Here is a 19,348-nt window from a genome sequence, read left to right as displayed (position 1 = left end):
AGGAGAGAAAAAGCATGAGATGAGTGAAATAGTGTGTTTCTGCAACACATCAATAAATTCCTATCACGTGTGCAGTTAAACTGTATAATATAAGATGTATGAGCTGGGGACATTTTACTGGAAGGCAGCTTTGCAGATATATGAGCTCCTGAGTGGCGCAGCGGTCTTAGGCACTGCCTCTCAGTGCAAGAGGCGCCACTGCAAATCCAGGCTGCATCACATCTGGCCGTGTTTGGGAGTCCCATAGGGCGGTGCATACTTGGCCCAGTGTTGTCTGGTGTAGGCCGTCGTTCTATATAGGACTTGGCCCAGCGTTGTCTGGTGTAGGCCGTCGTTCTATATAGGACTTGGCCCAGCGTTGTCTGGTGTAGGCCGTCGTTCTATATAGGACTTGGCCCAGCGTTGTCTGGTGTACGCTGTCGTTCTATATAGGACTTGGCCCAGCGTTGTCTGGTGTAGGCCGTCGTTGTAAATAGGACTTGCCTAATTAATTAAATAAATGTTATCTTTAAAAATTCTTTTTTTTAAGTGTTCTGTTTATTATAAAGATTTCACAAATCTTTTTTTATTGCACATAAAATTAACTATTATATTTTAAATGTAATGCAGATGAGAATGAACTATGTCGACCAAATCTAGTGCAATGTTTGTTGTACCTGATCACTGTCAACTACACAAAAAAATAACTCTACACACTTAATCAAAGTCAATACATGCTCTTTGATTTTTTGTTATTCCTACAGTTTTTATAACCACAAACAAATAGGATAAATGGACACAGTCCTGGAACAGATTCCTCTGAGCAGGCGTTTGAGTGCAGTGGGGGGCCTAATATCTGCAGCACAGGAGAGAGAGAGAGCCATGGGAAGGACTCATTAGCATATGAATCAGATTCCAGATCCAGGAAAAAGGCCCATTGTTAGGAATACCAGCAGTGTGTGAGTGAAACCAACGAGTGATGTGAAGGACTGAAGGTCAGTTAGCACTCCCATAGTTCTCAGGAGCCAGGGGAAAATGTGACAGAATATCAAACAAATGCTTAAGTATGGCTGTGGCCCCTTCTAGACCTAGCTTGTTCTTGGCATTTGAGACTGGTGGGTAGTGTGGGTACACACACTAGCCTTAAGGCATCAGCATGCTTCAGTTCGGCTGGCGGCTAGCCGAAGTCAGCTAGTCAAACCGAACAAGTGTGTTTGCAAACTCCCTTAAGGTTTGAGTAAAGACGTAAACTTTGAAGTAACTCTTTTTTTAATCATTGTTGTCTTACATTTATTGATAGTGGCTTCAGGCGATGTTGCAAACCCTCATCAGGATCTGTATGTGAGACTGGTTGCCCTCTGTCTTTCTTGAAACATTTATTTAATCCATTGGTGTAACGGTTTTCTTGAGTCGAAGGAGAGGCGGACCAAAACGCAGCGTGGTGATTATTCATGGTTCTTTAATGAAGAAACTATACATGAATAGACTAACAAAAACAAGAAACGTGAAAACCTAAAACAGCCCTATCTGGTGCAAACACAGAGACAGGAACAATCACCCACGAAACACTCAAAGAATATGGCTGCCTAAATATGGTTCCCAATCAGAGACAACGATAAACACCTGCCTCTGATTGAGAACCACTCCAGACAGCCATAGACTATGCTAGATACCCACTAAGCCACAAACCCAATACCTACCAAAACCCCAAGACAAAACACACCACATAAAAAAACCCATGTCACACCCTGGCCTGACCAAATAAATAAAGAAAACACAAAATACTAAGACCAGGGCGTGACAGAACCCCCCCCCCCAAGGTGCGGACTCCCGACCGCACAACTAAACCCATAGGGGAGGGTCCGGGTGGGCGTCTGTCCACGGTGGCGGCTCCGGCGCGGGACGTGGACCCCACTCTAACAAAGTCTTAGTCCATTTTCCTCGCATCCTTAGATAGGCGACCCTCGCCGCCAACCTTGGCCTAGTAGTCCTCACCAAGGGCCCCACTGGACTGAGGGGCAGCTCGGGACTGAGGGGTAGCTCGGGACTGAGGGGTAGCTCGGCACTGAGGGGTAGCTCGGCACTGAGGGGTAGCTCGGCACTGAGGGGTAGCTCGGCACTGAGGGGTAGCTCGGCACTGAGCGGTAGCTCGGGACTGAGGGGTAGCTCGGCACTGAGGGGTAGCTCGGCACTGAGGGGTAGCTCGGCACTGAGAGGAAGCCCAGTATTGAGAGGAAGCTCAGTACTGAGAGGAAGCCCAGTACTGAGAGGAAGCCCAGTACTGAGAGGAAGCTCAGGCAGGTAGTTGGCTCTGGCAGATCCTGGCTGGCTGGTGGTTCTGGCAGATCCTGGCTGACTGGCGGTTCCGGCAGATCCTGGCTGACTGGCGGATCCTGGCTGACTGCCGGATCTGGAAGATCCTGGCTGACTGGCGGCTCTGGCTGCTCCGTGCTGACTGGCGGCTCTGGCTGCTCCGTGCTGACTGGCGCTCTGGCTGCTCCGTGCTGACTGGCGGCTCTGGCTGCTCCGTGCTGACTGGCGGCTCTGGCTGCTCCGTGCTGACTGGCGGCTCTGGCTGCTCCGTGCTGACTGGCGGCTCTGGCTGCTCCGTGCTGACTGGCGGCTCTGGCTGCTCCGTGCTGACTGGCGGCTCTGGCTGCTCCGTGCTGACTGGCGGCTCTGGCTGCTCCGTGCTGACTGGCGGCTCTGGCTGCTCCGTGCTGACTGGCGGCTCTGGCTGCTCCGTGCTGACTGGCGGCTCTGGCTGCTCCGTGCTGACTGGCGGCTCTGGCTGCTCCGTGCTGACTGGCGGCTCTGGCTGCTCCGTGCTGACTGGCGGCTCTGGCTGCTCCGTTCTGACTGGCGGCTCTGGCTGCTCCGTGTTGACTGGCGGCTCTGGCTGCTCCGTGCTGACTGGCGGCTCTGGCTGCTCCGTGCTGACTGGCGGCTCTGGCTGCTCCGTGCTGAATGGCGGCTCTGGCTGCTCCGTGCTGACTGGCGGCTCTGGCTGCTCCGTGCTGACTGGCGGCTCTGGCTGCTCCGTGCTGACTGGCGGCTCTGGCTGCTCCGTGCTGACTGGCGGCTCTGGCTGCTCCGTGCTGACTGGCGGCTCTGGCTGCTCCGTGCTGACTGGCTGCTCCGTGCTGACTGGCGGCTCTGGCTGCTCCGTGCTGACTGGCGGCTCTGGCTGCTCCGTGCTGACTGGCGGCTCTGGCTGCTCCGTGCTGACTGGCGGCTCTGGCTGCTCCGTGCTGACTGGCGGCTCTGGCTGCTCCGTTCTGACTGGCGGCTCTGGCTGCTCCGTGCTGACTGGCGGCTCTGGCAGCTCCGTGCTGACTGGCGGCTCTGGCTGCTCCGTGCTGACTGGCGGCTCTGGCTGCTCCGTGCTGACTGGCGGCTGCTCTGGCTGCTCCGTGCAGACTGGCGGCTCTGGCTGCTCCATGCAGACTGGCGGCTCTGGCGGCTCCGTGCAGACTGGCAGCTCTGGCGGCTCCTTGCAGACTGGCAGCTCTGGCGGCTCCTTGCAGACTGGCATCTCTGGCAGCTCCTTGCAGACTGGCAGCTCTGGCAGCTCCTTTCAGACTGGCAGCTCCTTGCAGACTGGCAGCTCCTTGCAGACTGGCAGCTCCTTGCAGACTGGCAGCTCCTTGCAGACTGGCAGCTCTGAACAGGCAGGAGACTCCGGCAACGCTGTAGAGGCGGAAGGCTCTGGCAGCGCTAAACAGGCGGGAGACTCCGGCAGCGCTGTAGAGGAGGAAGGCTCTGGCAGCGCTAGATAGGCGGGAGACTCCGGCAGCGCTGGAGAGGAGGAAGGCTCTGGCAGCGCTGGATAGGCGAGGCGTACTGTAGGCCTGATGCGTGGTGCTGGCACTGGTGGTACTGGGCCGAGAACACGCACAGGAAGCCTGGTGCGGGGAGCTGCCTCCGGAGGGCTGATGCGTGGAGGTGGTACTGGATAAACCGGACCGTGCAGGCGCACTGGAGCTCTTGAGCACCGAGCCTGCCCAACCTTACCTGGTTACATGCTCCCGGTCGCCCTGCCAGTGCGGCGAGGTGGAATAGCCCGCACTGGGCTATGCAGGCGAACAGGAGACACCGAGCGCAAGGCTGGTGCCTGGAGACGGCCCAAGGAGACGCACTGGAGACCAGCTGCGTAGATCCGGCTTCATGGCACTTGGCTCAATGCTCACTCTAGCCCGGCCGATACGTGGAGCTGGAATGTACCGCAACGGGGACACCGTGCGCTTCACAGCATAACACGGTGCCTGCCCGGTCTCTCTAGCCCCCCGGTAAGCACAGGAAGTTGGCGCAGGTCTCCTACCTGGCTTCGCCACACTTCCTGTGTGCCTCCCCCAAGACATTTTTGGGGCTGACTCTCGGGCTACCTACCGCGCCGCATTGCTTGTCTCTCCAACTCCATTCTCCTATACCCCTCTTCGCACTGCTCCAGCGAATCCCAGGCGGGCTCCGGCACTCTTCCTGGGTCGACCGCCCACCTGTCTATTTCCTCCCAAGTAGTATAGTCCATATTCTTGCCGTCCAAAACGTCCTCCCACGTCCATTCCTCTTTACGCTGCTCCAGCCTTTCACCACGCCTCTTGGTCCTGTTGTGGTGGGTGATTCTTTAACGGTTTTCTTGAGTCGAAGGAGAGGCAGACCAAAACGCAGCTTGGTGATTATTCATGGTTCTTTAATGAAGAAACTATACATGAATAGATTAACAAAAACAAGAAATGTGAAAACCTAAAACAGCCCTATCTGGAGCAAACACATAGACAGGAACAATCACCCACGAAACACTCAAAGAATATGGCTGCCTAAATATGGTTCCCAATCAGAGACAACGATAAACACCTGCCTCTGATTGAGAACCACTCCAGACAGCCATAGACTATGCTAGATACCCCCACTAAGCCACAAACCCAATACCTACCAAAAACAAAACACACCACATAAAAAAACCCATGTCACACCCTGGCCTGACCAAATAAATAAAGAAAACACAAAATACTAAGACCAGGGCGTGACAATTGGATATACACTAATGTTCAAAAGTTTGGGGTCAGTTAGACGTTTTCTTATTTTTGAAAGAAAAGCTTTAAAAAATTGTCCATTCAAATAATATCACATTTATCAGAAATACAGTGTAGACATTGTTAATGTTGTTGTAAATGACTATTGTAGCTGGAAATGGCAGATTTTTACAAATTGAATATCTACATAGCCGTAAAGAGGCCCCTTATCATCAACCAAAACTCCTGAGTTCCAATGGCACGTTGTGTTAGCTAATCCAAGTTTATCATTTTAAAAGACTAATTGATCATTAGAAAACCATTTTTACAATTATGTTAGCACAGCTGAAAACTGTTGTTCTGATTAAATACGCAATCAAACTGGCCTTCTTTAGACTAGTATCTGACCTTCTTTAGACTAGTTGAGTATCTGGAGCATCAAATCAAATTTTATTAGTCACATGCGCCGAATAAAACAGGTGTAGACCTTACAGTGAAATGCTTACTTATAAGCCCCTAACCAACAATGCAGTTTTAAAAAAATGCAGAAAATAATAAGCGGTAAAAGTATCAAGTAATTAAAGAGCAGCAGTGAAATATCAACGTCAAAGCCATGAAGTGCTTTGAAAGGCTGGTCATGGCTCACATCAACACCATCATCCCAGAAACCCTAGACCCACTCCAATTTGTATACCGCCCCAACAGACCCACAGATGATGCAATCTCCATTGCACTCCACACTGCCCTTTCCCACCTGGACAAAATGAACACCTACAGTGGGGAGAACAAGTATTGGATACACTGCCGATTTTGCAGGTTTTCCTACTTACAAAGCATGTAGAGGTCTGTCATTTTTATCATAAGTACACTTCAACTGTGAGAGACGGAATCTAAATCAAAAATCCAGAAAATCACAGTGTGTGATTTTTAAGCAATTAATTTGCATTTTATTGCTTGCCATAAGTATTTGTATCACCTACCAACCAGTAAGAATTCTGGCTCTCACAGACCTGTTAGTTTTTCTTTAAGAATCCCTCCTGTTCTCCACTCATTACCTGTATTAACTGCACCTGTTTGAACTTGTTACCTGTATAAAAGACACCTGTCCACACACTCAATCAAACAGACTCCAACCTCTCCACAATGGCCAAGACCAGAGAGCTGTGTAAGGACATCAGGGATAAAATTGTAGACCTGCACAAGGCTGGGATGGGCTACAGGACAATAGGCAAGCAGCTTGGTGAGAAGGCAACAACTGTTGGTGCAATTATTAGAAAATGGAAGAAGTTCAAGATGACGGTCAATCACCCTCGGTCTAGAGCTCCATGCAAGATCTCACCTCATGGGGCATCAATGATCATGAGGAAGGTGAGGGATCATCCCAGAACTACACGGCAGGACCTGGTTAATGACCTGAAGAGAGCTGGGACCACAGTCTCAAAGAAAACCATTAGTAACACACTACGTCTTCGTGGATTAAAATCCTGCAGCGCACGCAAGGTAACCCTGCTCAAGCCAGCACATGTCCAGGCCCGTCTGAAGTTTGCCAATTACCATTTTGATGATCCAGAGGAGGAATGGGAGAAGGTCATGTGGTCTGATGAGACAAAAATAGAGCTTTTTGGTCTAAACTCCACTCGCCGTGTTTGGAGGAAGAAGAAGGATGAGTACAACCCCAAGAACACCATCCCAACCATGAAGCATGGAGGTGGAAACACCATTCTTTGGGGATGCTTTTCTGCAAAGGGGACAGGACGACTGCACCGTATTGAGGGGAGGATGGATGGGTCCATGTATTGAGAGATCTTGGCCAACAACCTCCTTCCCTCAGTAAGAGCATTGAAGATGGGTCGTGGCTGGGTCTTCCAGCATGACAACGGCCTGAAACACACAGCCAGGGCAACTAAGGAGTGGCTCCTTTAGAAGCATCTCAAGGTCCTGGAGTGGCCTAGCCAGTCTCCAGACCTGAACCCAATAGAAAATCTTTGGATGGAGCTGAAAGTCCGTATGGCCCAGCGACAGCCCCGAAACCTGAAGGATCTGGAGAAGGTCTGTATGGAGGAGTGGGCCAAAATCCCTGTGTGCAAACCTGGTCAAGAACTACAGGAAACGTATGATCTCTGTAATTGCAAACAAAGGTTTCTGTACCAAATATTAAGTTATGCTTTTCTGATGTATCAAATACTTATGTCATACAATAACATGCAAATTAATTACTTAAAAATCATACAATGGTATTTTCTGGATTTTTGTTTTAGATTCCGTCTCTCACAGTTGAACTGTACCTATGATAAAAATGACAGACCTCTACATGCTTTGTAGATTTTGCAGGTTATTAAATACTTGTTATCCCCACTGTATGTGAGAATGCTATTCATTGACAACAGCTCAGTGTTCAACACCATAGTTCCCTCAAAGCTCATCAATAAGTTAAGGTCCCTGGGACTAAACACTTCCCTCTGCAACTGGATCCTGGACTTCCTGACGGGCAGCCCCCTGGTGGTGAGGGTAGGTAACAACACATCTGCCACGCTGATCCTCAGCACAGGGGAATAGAGTGACGAATAGACTGACAAGTTTCAGAAGAAAGTCCTTTGTTTCTGGCCATTTTGAGCCTGTAATCAAACCCACAAATGCTGATCCTCCAGATACTCAACCAGTCTAAAGATGACCAGTTTTATTGCTTCTTCAAACAGATCAACAGTTTTCAGCTGTGCTAACATAATTGCAAAAACATCTTCTAATGATCAATTAGCCTTTTAAAATTATAAACTTTGATTAGCTAACACAACGTGCCATTGGAACACAGAAGTGATGGTTGCTGATAATGGGCCTATGTATGCCTATGTAGATATTCCATAAAAAAATCAGCTGTTTCCAGCTACAATAGTCATTTACAACATTAACAATGTATACACTGTATTTCTGATCAATTTGATGTTATTTTAAATGGACAAAAAATGCGCTTTTCTTTTCAAAACAAGGACATTTCTAAGTGACCACAATCTTTTGAACGGTAGTGTACATACTACCTCAAATAACCGGTTCCCCGGGCACATTGACTCTGTATCGGTTCCCCCCTGAATATAGTCTCGCTATTGTTATTTCACTGCTGCACTTTAATTACTTGTTACTTTTCATCTCTTATTTTTATTTGTATCTTTTTGAAACTGCATAGTTGGTTAGGGGCTCGTAAGTAAGCGTTTCACTGTAAGGTCTACTTGTTGTATTCGGCGCATGTGAAATATAACGATTTGATTTGAAAATAACAATCGCGAGACAATGCTGCGTTGAGTTGTTGCAAGTTGGATTTTTCTGTCAGATTTTTGCAGTTCGTTTTCACGTGACATAAGATATACTTTACAAACCAACATACTTCCTTAGAACTTTCTCCCTTGCACTTTCCTCCCAGCAAGTACAGAACTTCCGACCAAACTTGGAACAAGGCGTAAAACACTACTTAATGGACTCTTTCAATTGAGCACACAAACTAGAACAAACACGTTCATTCATCCCCTTTCCAAAATGCTAATGTGGCAAGGCCTTGAGCCTTTTTAAGGGGCTACCCTGTCATGATATTGTGTAAGGCTGTAGGGAGGTTGCCATTTGTTCAGTAGCCACACAAGGTGATGTCCTCACGGTAACCATCCCATGCTAGTTAGCAATTAAGACTTACCAGGTCGAGTGAGTTTCCTCAACCACCATTGGCAAGGAGCCATCTGTAGCATTAGCATGACTAGATATAGGAGGGCATACTACTAGGTAAAGCAACCAAATCAGATGCTTGACAATGGCAAGTGCCAACACTGTAATGTAATGTTGACACACCAGCCACTGGAATGCAACTCAACCGTAATGCCATTGAAGCCATTATCAGTCATCTTATCAAGATTGTGGTAGTTCTTTGGAAAGCACTTGGCACTATGTCGAGTACTCAAGTCTTATATACTATAATGAAGAAAAACATATCATATCTCTTAAGTGTTAATGTGCTGTCTTTTTAGCAAATTTAAGTCTGACAGTCCAGATAGAGTACAAGGAAGGCTCTTGTCTTGTTTACCTCAGTTAAGTGTTTTGTGGCGGCCCTGTCAGAGCTTGCTATAGATGGGGTAATATTTGAGGAATGTGTGTGCTGGTAGGGTGCACTTTGTGGTATAGGGATGACCCTGTGCTGTTTCCAGCATGTTACAACAGAAGTTTTCATTCCCATTAACTCCTAGCTTGTCATAAATGTGTAGTAAGGATGTGCCATCTACCGTGTTTAGATTAATATCTGTATTCATTGATTCATCAGATTTGAAATAATTTAATTACTCCATTTGAGAGCTTGTACAATATCAATAAGGTAGGACTTAGGGTACTATGGGGTGAGACGCCCCCTGGGATTCTCACAAATCCTTTTTTCAACAGTTCCTCTGGCTGCTTCTAGTCTTGATCAATCTGTTTCATCAACATTCTGTTTCATCAACAATGATTTTGAGGTAAATTGATAACATTTTTGGTCATTTAGAAAAAGTTGCAGATATAATCCAATGAAGTTTGATCCTTATTTTTGTTATATATACACTGCTCAAAAAAATAAAGGGAACACTAAAATAACACATCCTAGATCTGAATGAATGAAATATTCTTATTAAATACTTTTTTCTTTACATAGTTGAATGTGCTGACAACAAAATCACACAAAAATTATCAATGGAAATCAAATTTATCAACCCATGGAGGTCTGGATTTGGAGTCACTCTCAAAATTAAAGTGGAAAACCACACTACAGGCTGATCCAACTTTGATGTAATGTCCTTAAAACAAGTCAAAATGAGGCTCAGTAGTGTGTGTGGCCTCCACGTGCCTGTATGACCTCCCTACAACGCCTGGGCATGCTCCGCCTGGGCATGCTCCTGATGAGGTGGTGGATGGTCTCCTGAGGGATCTACTCCCAGACCTGGACTAAAGCATCCGCCAACTCCTGGACAGTCTGTGGTGCAACGTGGCGTTGGTGGCTGGAGCGAGACATGATGTCCCAGATGTGCTCAATTGGATTCAGGGCTGGGGAACGGGCGGGCCAGTCCATAGCATCAATGCCTTCCTCTTGCAGGAACTGCTGACACACTTCAGCCACATGAGGTCTAGCATTGTCTTGCATTAGGAGGAACCCAGGACCAACTGCACCAGCATATGGTCTCACAAGGGGTCTGAGGATCTCATCTCGGTACCTAATGGCAGTCAGGCTACCTCTGGCGAGCACATGGAGGGCCTTGCGGCCCCCCAAAGAAATGCCACCCCACACCATGACTGACCCACCGCCAAACCGGTCATGCTGGAGGATGTTGCAGGCAGCAGAAAGTTCTCCACGGCGTCTCCAGACTCTGTCACGTGTCACATGTGCTCAGTGTGAACCTGCTTTCATCTGTGAAGAGCACAGGGCGCCAGTGGAGAATTTGCCAATCTTGGTGTTCTCTGGCAAATGCCAAACGTCCTGCACGGTGTTGGGCTGTAAGCACAACCCCAACATGTGGACGTCGGGCCCTCATACCACCCTCATGGAGTCTGTTTCTGACCGTTTGAGCAGACACATGCACATTTGTGGCCTGCTGGAGGTCATTTTGCAGGGCTCTGGCAGTGCTCCTCCTGCTCCTCCTTGCACAAAGGCGGAGGTAGCGGTCCTGCTGCTGGGTTGTTGCCTTCCTACTGCCTCCTCCACGTCTCCTGATGTACTGGCCTGTCTCCTGGTAGCGCCTCCATGCTCTGGACACTACGCTGACAGACACAGCAAACCTTCTTGCCACAGCTCGCATTGATGTGCCATCCTGGATGAGCTGCACTACCTGAGCCACTTGTGTGGGTTGTAGACTCCGTCTCATTCTACCACTAGATTGAAAGCACCGCCAGCATTCAAAAGTGACCAAAACATCAGCCAGAAAGCATAGGAACTGAGAAGTGGTCTGTGGTCACCACCTGCAGAACCACTCCTTTATTGGGGCTGTCTTGCTAATTGCCTATAATTTCCACCTGTTGTCTATTCCATTTGCACAACAGCATGTGAAGTTTATGTCAATCAGTGTTGCTTCCTAAGTGGACAGTTTGATTTCACAGAAGTGTGATTGACTTGGAGTTACATTGTGTTGTTTAAGTGTTCCCTTTATTTTTTTGAGCAGTGTATATATGTAGTGAAGCGTTAAGATACATCATTGTCACGTTCTGACCTTAGTTCCTTTATTATGTCTTTGTGTTAGTTTGGTCAGGGCCTGAGTTGGGGTGGGGAATCTGTTCTTTTTTCTATATAGTATTTATGTGTTTGGCCTGGTATGGTTCTCAATCAGAGTCAGGTGTCGTTCGTTGTCTCTGATTGAGAACCATACTTAGGCAGCCTGTTTTTCCCACTTGAGTTGTGGGAGATTGTTTTCTGTGTCTTCACCATACAGAATGTTTCGTTTTCGTTTTGTTCTTTCACTTTGTTATTTTGTATTTTCGTGTTCAGTGTCTTTTCATAAAAATGACGAACACTTACCACACTGTACATTGGTCCGATCTGTCATACTCCTCACCAGAGGAAGACGAATTTCATTACAATCATCCACTTGTTTAGAGAGAAAAATGTTGATTGTTTTTGAGTAAAGTAGTAATATGTCAGGTTAGTATGTTGGACAAGATGCCACCCCTCCAATGGGGTGATCTAGCCCCTTTATGGTTGATAATTTGTTTCTAACTGTAATTTAGGCACTGGATAGCCCAGTTACCTAACTAGCAGAAAGTCCGAGGTGAAATAAATTCTAACCAGCTAGTTAGCATAAGCTAATGTCTGATAGCATAGCCAGCTAGCCCCCAGTTACCAAGCTAGCAACCTCACTAGCAGAAAGTCTGAGGTGAAATAAATGCTGGCAAGCTAGTTAGCATAAGATAATGTCTGCTAGTATAGTTATCTAACCCCCAGTTAAGGATTAAGAATCAGAGTTAGAATAGGGGCCATGGTTAGGAATAGATTTGGAGTTAGGGTCAGATAGGGGTTAGGTTACGGTCAGAATATTAGTAAATTTAGGGTTAGATTAGGGGCCAGTTCTCCATCATTATTCAGATACTTAAAAAAATAGTTTAGCAGAAAATATATGATCGTGGTGGCTATGGCGAAGATGCGCTTCGTCATGCGCTGAATGCTATTGAAAATGGACAGGGCATTAAGACAGCTGCCCATGCTTTTAATGTGCCACACAAAACCCTGAGGTGCCACCGAGACCAGCAGGCAAAAACCCCAGGCCATAGCCATTTGGGTGGGTTACCAGTCTTCACTGGCTCTTTTGAATGTGACCTGGTGAGCTATATCCATGAAATGGAAAGAGCCCTTTTTGGACTTAAATCATGGGATGCCCGAAAACTTGCCTTTTGACTTGGTGTCACAAAAGTCAAAATAACATTCGGACCAAGGCGCAGCGTGATATGGGTTCCACATCTTTTTATTCGTGAAACACAAAAAAAACAATAAAGAGCAAACGACACGTGAAGCTATGGAGTGCTCACAGGCAACTACACATAAACAAGATCCCACAAAAAACAGTGGGGAAATGGCTGCCTAAATATGATCCCCAATCAGAGACCACGCTAAACAGCTGCCTCTGATTGGGAACCATACCATGCCAACATAGAAATAAAACAACCTAGATTACCCACCCTAGTCACACCCCGACCTAACCAAAATAGAGAATAAAAAGGCTCTCTATGGTCAATGCTTGACACTTGGCGGAGAGGTTTGGAATCCAAAACACATTCAATAAAGAAAGGCAGGCAGTTGGTTATATTCCAATGAATTTGCTCTTGAAATTCATTTAAAGAGCTGGGATTTAAAATCTTGCCTTATTCAAATGATAATGTGTTTAGTTTAACTGTACATAATGGAGTGTAAGGAAAAGGTAAAATAACAAAGTTTCTTTATGTGCAGATGAGGTAAAAAACATAGGGACACTTCTGTGAAACCCTATGACATAATCTTCTATTGGGGTAAGTCGCCCCCAGGGGTAGTTGCCGGTCAGGCTGTGTAAGGGCTGTTTGACCAAGAAGGAGAGAGATGGAGTGCTGCATCAGATGACCTGGCCTCCTCAATCAACCGACCTCAACCCAATTAAGATGGTTTGGGATGAGTTGGACTGCAGAGGGAAGGAAAATCAGCAACAAGTGCTCAGCATATGTGGGAACACCTTCAAGACTGTTGGAAAAGCATTCCTCGTGAAGCTGGCTGAGAGAATGCCAAGAGTGTGCAAAGCTGTCACTTTTTTGGTTACTACATGATTCCATATGTGTTATTTCATAGTTTTGATGTCTTCACTATTATTCTACAATGTAGAAAATAGTAAAAATAAAGAAAAAACCTTGAATGAGTAGGTGTGTCCAAACTATTGAATGGTAGTACTGTATATTATTTAGTATATGTAAAGACCAGATTTAATCAAGAATAATCTGATGGGTGACAATATTAGCCTATCACTTGTGAATGATGCCCAGCATATGAAACAATGCCTACACCTCATGTAGCCTGACAACTAAAGTTGCCAAATAACTTCTTAAAATTAAGCACATTAATCCTCTTTAAAAGGGGTGTAGAGCCTAACTGGCATACATATGCAGCCCGTGAGTTCCAAGTTTGGGGAAGATCATTTTCACCATAAAAATGCACCTTTTATAATAAAAACATTTACATGCATAATTGCATTTGCAGTCACTTTTGATAATGGTGTTTTCCGCTAACTGAACATTCGCGCTTATAGCCTACTACCATGTGCGCATTGCATTGCTGCACTTATCATGTGAAGAAATAATATTTGATCAACATTTAAAGCTAAACGTCTGTTGCGTAGGCCACATTGCATAAAACATTTTGGGGGATGCTAGTGGTTGTATTAATTTGGGACCTTTCGCATCCCACAATTGTCACAGACTAAGTTTGGAATATTTATTTCTTGCACAGAATAGAATATGTAAATTTTTGTACTATGGGAGATAGTAGATTGACATAGGCTAGTGCTTTTGCTGTTCGTTAGGCTGTGACAGTCCTGTGGGCGAAAACAGCTCATTGATGAGAGAGGTCAAAAGAGAATGGCAAAAATTGTGCAAGCTAACAGGTGGGCCACAAACAGACAAATAATGGTACTTTACAAAATTGGTGTGCAAAACGACATCTCGTTATAGCCCATCCATTGATCCTTGTCGTGGATGGGCTAGTGCAGCAGATGACCACACCGGGTTCCACTCCTATCAGCTAAAAACAAGAAGCGGCTCCAGTGGGCACGCGACGATCACCATCACTGGACAATTGAGGAGGGAAAACATTGCCTTGAACATGACAGTGAGTTCAGTTTACTTGAGTGGCCTGTGCAGTCCCCAGACCTCAACCCAATAGAGCATCTTTGGGATCAGAACGGGCGGTTTGCAGCATGAATGTACCACCTTTCAATCTGCAGCAACTGCTTGATGCCATCGCATCAGCATGGACCAACATCCCATTTCCGACACCTTGTAGAATGCCCTGAAAGATTCAGGCTGATCTGGAGGCAAAGAGGGTCCGACCCTGTACTAGATGGGTGTACCTAATAAACTGTCTGCTGAGTTGTTTCAAGCTAAACTATTGCTGATAGTGAACATGAACAACCAAAATAAAATCTAATGTAAGCCCAGATGTACTGTAGCCAGATGAGACTTGTCTCTGTTGCTACTTTTATTCCGGTAAAACACAATTTTCAACATAGTATATGATAAAAATAACCTAGCAAGTTACATTGGTTGACACTCAACTAATAATGCCTAATATTGCCCAAGCCATTTTATGAAGGTGACATGCAGATGTGCCAAATCAGGAATAGGCCTAATTCTTGTTGGTCAACGCAGGAAGCTATGCACAGCACACAGTTTGACTAGGCTACTGATATTGCCTGGGGTTGTTCAGCATGCAAAATGACTTGTAGATCAGTTACTGTCAACATGCAACATTGAAGGAGAGGACGCAGTTGTCACAAAAGATGAGCAGTATGGGCTCCCGAAAAGAAAGTGGGCTCCGGATGGGCTCCAGAAAGAAAGTGGGCTCCCGATGGCACAGCGGTCTAAAGCACTGCGTCACTAGAGACCCTGGTTCGATTCCAGGCTGTATCACAACCGGCCGTGATTGCGAATCCCATAGGGCAGCGCACAATTGGCCCAGCATCATCCAGGTTAGGGTTTTGCCAGGGAAGGCCGTCATTGTAAATAAGAATTTGTTCACAACTGACTTGCCTTGTTAAATAAAGTCATTTGAGCAACAAAAAGTCAACGTTTGTATTGATTTTCTGAACGATGCATGCTACATTTAGTTCGGTTTGGGGTGACAGACCAATGCACTCATATCCTTAACATTTGAACTGGGATCGATGCAAATTGGTGAATCGTTACATCCCTAATAATTACTATGGCTTTCAAATCTGGATTCTGTCAAGTTTTTATAGGTAGCAAGGCTGCAGGTATAAGCCATTTGATGAAATGAGCCTAACGATCTGTCCATTCAATTAGGTCGTAGTGCCTTCTTTACTTTCCTTTGTGCCATAGTTTGAGCAGTGGTGTCATCTCCAAAGCGTGTGTAAGTGGGACAGTGGGAGTGAACTGTATGTGTGTGTTTTGTAAGAATAGAATAGAATGGTTTGATTGCATCCTTTGTCTAAGCCCCTCAATTATGAATCGTAATCCACAAGGATTGAGAAAGAGATCCAACAGCTGTTCATTTCAAACTGGATAAAAGGTACTTGTCGTGACCTGCCACTAAAGCCCCGGACATCCCTGGAACTTGGCGGCTCCTTCGTTCCTCTGTTTCCTTCTCCCTCCTAGCTGATGAAAGGAAAGAGATGAGAGAAAGTGAGTCAGATGCCGTCAACGTGTCAACAAGTATATTCATGTTCAGTTCTCTCCTCTATTGCTCTGTTGTAGAGAAAATAAACCACCAGGAATTCAGAGTTGTAAACCAGCGTCTAGTTATTTTACCGGTGCTACTGTGTTTTGAGAAAATATTTACAGTACATAAAGTGCATATATTGTAAATAACTGAGAAATTGTTGACAGCACATGGATGTTTTGTCTTAAAAAAACAAGGGAAACCAAGTCAGGATTAAAATGGGCTAAAAAAAACAAAGAAAATGCTAACAGCACAAGCTATAGGATAGAGTAAAACTATTTGAGTAAAACTATTTGAAAGGGGTACAGAATTTAACTAGGAAAGTCAGTTAAGAACAAATTCTTATTTACAATGACAGCCTACCCAGCCAAACCCTCCCCTAATCCAGACAACACTGGGACAATTGTGCGCCACCCTATGGGACTCCCGATCACGGCCGGTTGTGATATAGCCCAGGATCGAACCAGGGTCTGTAGTGATGCCTCTAGCATTGCGATGCAGTGCCTTAGACCGAAGCGCCACTCGGGAGCTGAAAGTCATTCATAAAGATATCATGCCTGTTTTTAAAAAGGTTATGAAAAAGGTGTTAGTACAGTGTTACTGGATGTACTGCATTAGCTTCTGGTATTTGTTGGGGGAATCATTCCCTTATCTCTTTCTCAGCACTGTGGTGGAAAGAGCTGAGGTGTGAAGTGGGCTGCCAGTAGACCCCGAAAAGGGGTCTAGTGTCACTGAGTTTGAGTGTCACTGTCCATATCCCAGTTCTTGCAGCAAACTGATTTAGCTGCTGAATGGCCCTTTCATTGTCACTCTCAAGCGCTGCCAAGTGATGAGTTCCATGTAGGGGAGCTGTGAAAAACCATTATAATTGTTTTGTAAAATGTAATTCCATTGGGGAATAGGATATAACGAAGTCTGAATTCCTATGTATATCCCAAAATGTTTTGTTAACTGTTACAGCTCACTTTGATTATTTCCATATTTATTGTAAAGAAAGAAATCAACAAAAAGGGTAATGAGTGATTAGTAGCCTGTCCAAAGTCTTAATTTCCCCCCTCAGGGACCAAGTTTTTGTTTGGTGGTTTAAGTGTTGTAAATACAATACTGTCCCTGCCCAACCAATCACATGCTTCAAAATTAAATTGAGCAAACGGCTCTTCCCATGTCCTCACACAATCCACTAAACTCTTAACCCCTGCACTGAATGAGCTCTTTCCCACTCTACCGAATGACACTTTTCACAATATGGCGGGACCAACAATGAGAACATTCACTCTAAAAACAACGGCAATGACAACGGCAATGTTGAAAGGTCAATTGAAAGCATGAGAGCTAAGTTTAGTACTTTAGCATAACAACGATAGCAGTAGCCCTGTACTGTATTATTTGTCTCTCATTCACTCACCTCTTCAAATGACTGTACATTTGGCATGATTTAATTACAAACACAGATTGACTGTGGACATGCCCAAAATCCCACAATCGATATTGTCATCAGCTGCAGGTCAATTAAAAAAACTGGGAGTGGCTCCAAAAGGGGAGTACACTAATTAATTGGCTCACATAGACTTCCCCTGTGAGTACAATACAGTAATGTTATCTAACAATGCCCACGTGCAGCAGCGTCTCACTACAGTCAATGTTTTTGTTTTTCCTTTTGAAAGGAGCAGTCTTTGAAATGTGAGATGTTTCTAGCACGCTTCACTGTAACCTAACAAGTGTGTGTGCGTGTCTGTCAAGTTACAAACCCTGCCCTTACATAATACCGGTAGTACAGGTTGGCGCTTGATGTCAGAGAGCTGCCAGGTGCTGTCTGTTAGTGTGGCTGTGGTACCTGTTTAGATACGCACTCCTTTTGAGAGGGCACAAGGAATACATGTTAGGTTTGGCAGGTATTGACCTCAAAGGTAAGCCCATGTCTCTTTCTGACCTTTGCCGGTTATGATGAATTGAGAGACTACTGTTCGTGCTGTTGGGAAATGCAGCGCTGTCCTGTAATGTATCCCTTTTCAGCAAGGCTCAATGGAAGTGTTACCCAAGGAACTTAGTTTTTTCACAAATATGAAGGAAAAAGGTGTCATTGGGAACTAAGTTAACATCCAGTGGTGTGATCTGAGGCACCCTCTTTGTAACATTTACAACAGTTAATTATTTTATTTGCATTGCTCTTGTTGACTGCATAAATTGATAAAAGAGATGGCTAAAGGGATTAGTGCTTTGACCACATAACCATAGATCAAATGATAAGAGAGTCATCTTTAATTTTACTTACCACAGTGAAATATGCCAAGATAGCAGAATCTCATTGGGATGTGATTAACATTTGCAATCAGTGGAAGGGTCGTTCCACCAATCTGGTGCCCTTTTGAGAAGTGTGACTTGGTCCAAATTATGTTTTTTTTTATTTTTAGATATCCCATCTCAAGAGATTAAATAAAAAATGACTATAGTAAGTGCCCATTAAGTGCAGATTAAAGTAACAGGTTAAAGTGTAACAGGGTTGACAATTTCTTCTTAAATCAGCAAAAAATCCCCTTGTGACAGGGAGAATGGAAACTTGTTGTGTGCAACAGGGAGTGGCAATTGAATGTAACCTGAAATGGAAAATGAAATTGTTAAAACATTTCTAGCCTGTCTATCTATTGGTAACAGGGTTGACGTGTTATGCTCGACCAGCTCATTTTTCCACCACAAAACACGAGCATAAGAAACAATGTCTTTTTAGCGTTTTTTTTTCCTAATCATAGTCACACACCTCATGTAGCCTAGACCATAAGCCTATAAGTTGTGATACAAACCTTATAAAAACATAAGTAGCCAAATAAATTCTTAAAATTAAGCACATGAATCTACTTTACAAGGGGTGTAGTGCCTAACTGACATACATAAGCAGTGCGTAAAAATAAAGAAAAACACTTGAATGGGTAGATGTGTCCAAACTTTTGACTGGTATTGTGTATTGCACAGCTGAGAGTCAAGTGGAGGCAGGTTGCTGACAGGTGTATAAAAATCACAGCCATGCAATCTCCATAGACAAACATTGGCAGTAGAATGGCCTGTATTGACGAGCTCAATGACTTTCAACCTGGCACCGCCATAGGGTGCCACCTTTCCAACAAGTCAGTTTGTAATATTTCTGCCCTGCTAGAGCTGCCTCGGTCAACGGTAAGTGCAGTTAATGTGAAGTGAAAACGTCTAGGCCACAACAAGTTCACAGAATGGGACCGGTGAGTGCTGAAGCGTGCAGCTCATAAAAATGGCCTGTTCTCGGTTGCAACAGTCACTAAGGTGTTTCAAACTGCCTCTGGAAGAAACGTCAGCACCATAACTGTTTGTCAGGAGCTTTCTGAAATGGGTTTCCATGGCCGAGCAGCCGCACAAGAATAAGATCACCATGCGCAATGCCAAGCGTCGGCTGGAGTGGTTTAAAGTTCGCCGCCATTTCGACTCTGGAGCA

At 45.4% G+C, this 19,348-nt stretch overlaps 1 protein-coding gene across 2 annotated transcripts in view; it reads left to right on the top strand.

Annotated features, from left to right (window-relative positions):
* The window catches only part of LOC110532314 (neural cell adhesion molecule L1-like protein), a 142,014-nt gene that overhangs the window by 34,212 nt on the left and 88,454 nt on the right, over positions 1-19,348 (top strand). Inside the window, exon 1 of one of the 2 annotated variants that reach the window (XM_021616094.2) lies at positions 17,558-17,798. The exons of the other annotated variant lie outside the window; for it this stretch is intronic. The gene's annotated coding sequence lies outside the window, so the exon portion shown is untranslated. Of the gene's footprint in view, positions 1-17,557; positions 17,799-19,348 lie in introns of those variants that run through there. 2 annotated transcript variants of the gene reach the window in all.

This window comes from Oncorhynchus mykiss, chromosome 9, assembly GCF_013265735.2.
Source record: "Oncorhynchus mykiss isolate Arlee chromosome 9, USDA_OmykA_1.1, whole genome shotgun sequence".
NCBI lineage: Eukaryota > Metazoa > Chordata > Actinopteri > Salmoniformes > Salmonidae > Oncorhynchus > Oncorhynchus mykiss.
This window is presented reverse-complemented; position numbering and strand designations above follow the sequence as displayed.